At 32.4% G+C, this 7,222-nt stretch overlaps 1 protein-coding gene across 2 annotated transcripts in view; it reads left to right on the forward strand.

Moving 5' to 3' along the window:
• Positions 1-7,222, forward strand: part of LOC102680554 (cysteine-rich venom protein-like) — a 105,916-nt gene that overhangs the window by 54,291 nt on the left and 44,403 nt on the right. Inside the window, exon 2 of one of the 2 annotated variants that reach the window (XM_031512802.1) lies at positions 3,844-3,896. The exons of the other annotated variant lie outside the window; for it this stretch is intronic. The gene's annotated coding sequence lies outside the window, so the exon portion shown is untranslated. The remainder of the gene's footprint in view (positions 1-3,843; positions 3,897-7,222) is intronic. 2 annotated transcript variants of the gene reach the window in all.

Raw genomic sequence — 7,222 nt, forward strand, 5'->3', positions numbered from 1 at the left:
CGATCTACGTAGCCAATTAACTAAGTCGCTGAATCGCACCGTAAATACGTACAAATGACCCGTAGCTGATTCAACGATCGAATAAAAGCGGCGAACGATCGTTCTAATAACCGGCCCGCCTTTCACACGGCATTGCTGCGCTAATGGACATTTTCAATCGGTCGCGCTCGTCGGCTATCGTCGGCTTTCTTCACTTGCGAGAGAAGTTGTTCGAATGTTGAATTGAATGTTTTTTTTTTTTTTAGGAAAACAACGATTGGAACTTTTTCTTTTCTTTTCTTTTCTCTTCAAAGGAGAAAATTATTTGAATGTTTATATTATAGTTTAGTTTATTCGTTATTTCAGTTAATTGTCTTTTTCTTGGGAGAGAGAGAGAGATGTTGAGTCAAATTTAGGAAAATAAGGAATGAAACTTTTTATTTAGTAATTAAAATTTTTTATGTCTTTTGATATTTATATAAAAGAAGTTGTTCGAAAGTTGAATTACGTTTAATAAAGTAATTAAAATTTCCTTTCGTCGGTGAAAAGTTATTGGAATATTAAATTAGGAAAATAAGGTGTGTATCCTTTTCTTGGTTATTCTTGGTATAGAGAGTTTATGTTTAGGATTTGAACTTTTTATTTTTATTCGTGTATTTTCTTCTCTTTAGTTATAAGAAAAGTTATACGAATAACAGACTTTAGAATTTAAAGCTTTAAAAAAATAATTATTGGAATAACTTTTTATTACACATATTTTCACTTGGTTCATCTTTTTTCTTGTTAGTTACAGAAGTTATTCGAACATTGATTTGGAAAAGTAAGGTATCCTTTTCTTGTATATTCTTAATAGTTACAAGGGAAGTTATGCAAAAGAGTTGAGTTAGATAACGATTGAAAACTTTTCATTATACATATTTTCATTAAGTAACCGTATACCTTTTTTTCCTTCCAACTTTTCTTGAACGTTGAGGTTTAGAAAAGCAACAATCGAAACTTTTTACTGTACACTGGCCGCAACTCTGTACCCTTTTTATTCTTGGAAGTTATAAAAATGTTGAAACAGTTTTAAGAGCATTACTATTGGAACTTTTTATTGGACCATTATGCACTTTTTTTTTCTCGATAGTTACAAGGAACAAGTTATATGGAATGTCAAATCAATTTTGGAGGAAATAACGATTGGAACTTTTTATTATACATTTATCTACTCGTACTGCCTGTCTATACAAAAATATATTAGCGCAGTTAATCGAACCATTATAACTTCGTGACAAATTGTCCTACAATAATCTTCGTGGAGTCATTTTTTTAAAGCTTGAACTCTCTCTATATTTACGCCCTTAAATACCCCCCGAAAATTACTTTTAATCGAGATATTGAAAGAAATCCAAACGTTTAAAAAATCTATTTTGACGTTAATTAAATTTCGTCGATCAAATCTGTTGCCGTTGAAATCTGAATTTAAATTTACGAAATTAAAATTCAATCTGAGAGATTGTTTCACAAGATTACAAATTAGTATTAAAATATTCACTTCGGTTATTTCATTCTTCTCTTTTTTTTTTAATATTCACGATACGTAAAATCGAAGAACGAAACTTCCTTTTTATAGCAATCATCTTAAAAATTAGTATTCCTTCCTAGATATATAATACACGAATTATCCTCTTCTTCTTAATACGATTTAAAACGATTCTTCCCTCCCAAAACTAAATAAATAAAATTAACCGATTCTCTAGCACCATAAATTCGTATCTTCTCGATGATAAATAATCATCGAATTCCATAAAATTCTGATCCCGAATCTCGCTCATTTCTTATCTCGTCCCCTAATAAATCTTAATTCCCCCTTCCCATGTAACAACGTCTTTCGTAACAACGTGCCGATATTCTCATCCAGGGATAGGCAATATACCTGGTGGAAAATCCCAACGGTTCCTCGGTGATCCACGAGGTTTTAAAGGGAAATCCGGATGTTGTTGAAGGTAAAACGGGTGGAAATACGAAGGTGGCGCTCGCAAGCATGCAAATCCTTCGCATTTCGGATTTCTCTTCCCCCCCCTCTGGTTTATCCATATTAATGCCCCTAATTAAGCCGTAGATGGCTCATACTTTGCGCGCTTCTTGCGCGGTCCTCTTCTCCCGTTGATAAACCGATATTCATTTTTCGTCTCGAAAAAATGGATTCGAATGAATGCGCTGCTGTGATATAAATAATAATCGAATTTTAATAAACGTTTTCTCTCGTTTATTAAGATTTGTTTGTGACGGAGATGCATTGTTATTATCGGAGATTTAAGTGATAAAAGTGAGAAACGAGATTTGAAAATGTGTAATTTGTTAATTTTTTAGATGGTTATTTTGCTCGAGGGTGAATTATTTTTAATTATTTGTTCTTTTTTCTTTTCTTTTCAATTTGTAGTATTGGAAAATTTTAAGACTCACGCAAACTTTTTCGATTTTTCTTGACAAATTTCCCCATTTTACCACGTTTTATTATCGATTACTCCTCTTTTTTGATCAATCGAATTTTAATTAAATTTCGTCGATCAAATCTGTTGAAATCTGAATTTAAGTTTACGAAATTAAAATTCAATCTGAGAGATTGTTTCACAAAATTACAAATAGTATTAAAATATTCACTTATTTCATTCTTTTCTTTTTTTTTTAAATATTCACGATATGCCAAATAAAAGAACAACAACAACGAAAACAAAAAATAATAATAATTTCCAACGCTACTTTTCATTTTCACGCAGAGAAATGTATTCTCTATGGAATAAAATGGAGAAAGGTTTAAAAAAAAAAAAAAAAAAGTCGTTATCTCCGTTAATACGAGGATTGTTGGACGCGCCGTTTCTCGCGCTTCCAATTCGTTGCCGTGGCTTCATTACACCCCCCGTAATTGCTCCGCTAATTAATTACACCAACTCCGCGCGCTGCACGGAAATTCCGTATGTCGAATCGCGTACAACGCGCGCACCAGTGTCAATAAATAATAGATGCGAGGGCGCGCGCGTGTCGCTTATTCGCGATTCCTACAAACCGATTAACGCTATTGTTCGTCGAAGAATCCTCATCGATTCTATCCCAATTCAGAATTACGTTTGATCGATCATTTTTCGCGTCTCTTATATATATTTGTCCTTTATCCACAAAAATATTGTGAATCACGAACGATTTAAAATGATACTTGGAACGATTTATTATTATTATTATTATTATTATTTTAAAAGGTTTCAGGAAGAAGGAAGTGCGTTGAATCGATTGGAAATTTTTATAATTTTTCAAAAGTTATCGTTGAGTCATTTATTTTTATTATGTAATTGTAAATAATGTTGGACGAAAGAAGGATGTTTTTGAGTGAAATACCTAATCAGATTTTATTGAGGTAAAAGATACTTTCTAAGTTGGCTAGTTCTTATTTTTTTGAATATGTAGGAATTGATGATTTTCACTTTTTTTTAAATATTTTCTTACATGAATTATATATTTTATTAAATTTTGCAAGAACAATTAGAATTCATTTTTATTTAAATATCCTAATCCTATATTTTCATTTATATTTTTTTTACATTTAAATTTTCCACAAATTATATTTCACAAACATCCAATAAATTTAGGCTCGTTACTTAAAACTTCGTTACGAAAAATTTAATCACTAACTAATTCGATCGTCTAACTAACACGAAACGGTATTAAAGATATTGCTTTTTCGCGTCCATTAAAAATTACACGCACACATACACAGAGAACAAATTTAATTTCACCGTCAAGTAAATTCTCATACATGATTCACATGCGTTAAGAGAATCGAACGCGCGAACACGTTTCAATTTCTCTCTTTTCCCCCTGTTACAGTTTTTCCTCCTGCGCTGCCCGAAGAAACGAATTGTCCCACCGATTCCTGGTGAGTTTCGCCTTTTTCTTTTTCTCTCCCTCCCTCCAACAATAATTTTCGGCGGACCAACGAACGAAATCGCGAGATTGGAGGATCCGTTAATCGAGAATATTTTACGCGGCATTCGTTTTTATTTCAATGTTTTTCTTTCCCTTTTTTTTCTCCTCAATAACTCGGGAATCTCGTCTATCCGCACGAGAATTAAACGCGTTTCGAGACCCGTTTTTTGAGATAGAAACCTCGCTTCTGTATCACGCAAAATCGTGGCTACTACTTTTTCCATTTTCTTTTTTCCGTTTGGATTCAGCGAATTTTCTTTTTGTGAAAGATAAATCGAAGGTGAATTTTTTAATTTTTGATAAGAATTGGAAGAAGATTCGACGTTAGAGTTTCTTTTCTTAAAGAATAATTGAAGGTGAAATGAATGAATTTGACAAAGATTTGGTATTGTATAAATGGATTGTATAAAGATTAATTGAACATGGATATATTTTATATATATACAATTTTTGTTTATCATTGATACGAAATATTTTAACTTTTGGATATTAAAAGAAAAATAGGGGACAGAATTAATTTGCTACGAAAATTTATTTTCTCAATTTGAATATAAATAGTATTTCTTTTTCGATAATATATTTTATTATTCTATTATTAGTATATTCAATTTACATATTTTATCTTAAAGTTATCAAAATAAAACTGTTGTCTCACGTATAATAATTCATAGAATCGAAGGTATAATCATTTGAATTATTTCCCTCATAAATCACGTTTACATTACATTTTAATTCTCTTCGAATATTATTCAATCGTTTTTAAATCTAATATCCCTAGAAAATTCGCAAGTGTATTATTCTTTAAGCGTACAAAATTCCTATTTGCATATTTCATACATGAAAACTCTCCCTCCACACAACACAACAATAATAACAACAACAACAAAGAAATGAGGCTATACAATAAAATTCGACGCACGTTCAATCATATTTTTCAGGAAATTTTCGAAGGAAATTCGCGCGAACAGTAAGGAAATATTATCGTTCAGACATGATACATGCGCTGATATATTGAATAGTTTATGGAGACAAAATACGCCCCTGTAATAAAGCTTTTCCGTCGAGACGAGAAAAATTTTCGCATTCACAACCGAATGACTGATATCCCTCGTAAATCGATCCTGAGTGATATTCATGATTTTTCTGGGTGACGTCGTTCCACCCTTGTTACGCGTGATAACCATGCATGGGCCAAGCATTGCCAGGATTGAGGAAAGACAGGGTTTCAAGATTCATCCTTTTGTCGCGTTCTCTCTCTTGATAAAGTAAAATATTTATTTTACTTTACGGGGACGAGATAAATGATAAGGGGAGGAAATTATGAAAAGTTATATAAAATGGGAAAATAAAATATATATATATATATTTGAAATGCAAGATAAATCGAAGAAGATAAAAAGTTGGTGGTGAAATAAAGAATTTGTCGATTAATTGAACAAATAAAATGTTTGAATAGCGAGACCAGTAATTGGACGAAAAAATTGCTAAGCGAAATATAAATAGTTCGTTTTGTTAAAATAAAAAGAAAAAATTTTTTTGAATGAAACGTTTGAAAGAAAATTGGAGAAAATTATAAAAAAATTGTTGGCGAGACAAAGAGTTTGTTCGAATGAAAATGAAAATGGAATTTAATAATTATAAATAACCGGTGAATAACATTTTTAAAGTAAAGTACGATATATATATATTTTTTTTTTTGCACGAATTCTTTCAACGTAATTCTCTTGCTCATATCGCGCATATTTTATTTTCTACAATTTTTCCCTCATATTTGACGTTTCTTCCGTGAGAATGAATAATAAAAGGAGAAAAATCTTTATTCGAAATACTTTTCATTTTTAAAGACACAAAATTTCAGGACTTGTTCGATTAAAAGATAACGAAAACAATTACACAATTTTTCATTTCGGAATAATTGCACGAACGAGGAATACGAAATTCTTTTATTTCCCAAATATCAACGAAAAATTTGTATCCCAAATTCATCTCTTCTCATAAAACAAATTATCAAACAGCAACGAAACGAATAATACGATTCGTCGCACGAGCTTTACTGAACAAAATAATACTTTTATCACGAGCTTCCATTTTATCATCGATAATACGAAATAGGAGGAAGGAAAAAAAAAAATTAATCAACCTTTAAATATTTCCTCACCAATCTCACAAAGTATCACACCCCCATGAAAAATCACGGGCGCGCAAAGAAGAGAGAGAGAGAAAAAGAACACTCCTCTCCCTCGAAGAGAGAAACGACGAAAAACGCATTTGCATTCGGGTCTCTGTGTTTAAACTATAGCAGTGCCGCGTTTATATGGAAATTCCACGAGCGATGAGCCCCACAAAGGTCCCTGGGATCGAATTAAATATCACCGTTGCTCAAAGGTGGAGCTCGAATCGTTTGCCGATGGTTAAATGAAAATATTCCTGGTGGAACGTGTGTATCTTCCCTTGGTCCCTTTCTCATTCCAACGTTGCCACTCGTTTCATTAAGATCGCCTTTTGCGCTTTTCGACCGCTCTACTCCACGTGTTGTTAACTACGTGTATATCTTTGTTTGACGAATTTTGAAACGTAAGAAGAAAGAAAAGAGAGAGAAATGTATAAAATGTTTGAAGAGAAAAAAATCGTTCAGTTATAGGATTAATTTTTTTTTAGCGGAGAAAATGAATGCTCGAATGATTTTTTATTTATTATCGAGTTGGAGACAAGTGTACGATGAAAATGCTAGTGTTCTTCTGAGAATCATGAAGAAAAATATTCCGTTTTTGTTAAAAGGATCTGTATCTCTTAGATACAGATAGTACAACTAATACATTTTTGAAAATATCCATGTTCTTCCCAAGATATTCTTTGGACGAGATTGAAATCAACATTTCCGCCTTTCCATTTCCTTTCCCATTGTCTCCGTATTATACTTGTAGATGACTCGTCCATCGTCCGTCCTTCTCTACCTACCCTCCAAACTTTCGATCATTTTTCCAACGGAGGAAACGAAAATTGTAACAACAATAAGCGATAAATTAATTACAATCGCACAATTACAATTAACGATAACGAAATTATTCTACATTAATGACTACTCGATCATCGAGGCAAGGTATTACATCATTCAAAATATCTTTGCAAATATTTTATTCAAACACCGCGGGACTCGTTACGTCCCTTTTCACGAATTCTCGATGAAACAAGGTTTCATTCGTGTCAAAGGATCGTTTGAACAATCCACCCCCCTCCCTCCCCCCTGTCGAAGATCGTGGGCGTTAATATTTCATCCCCC

Source organism: Apis dorsata, unplaced genomic scaffold (assembly GCF_000469605.1).
Source record: "Apis dorsata unplaced genomic scaffold, Apis dorsata 1.3 scaffold_37, whole genome shotgun sequence".
Classification (NCBI taxonomy): Eukaryota; Metazoa; Arthropoda; class Insecta; order Hymenoptera; family Apidae; genus Apis; species Apis dorsata.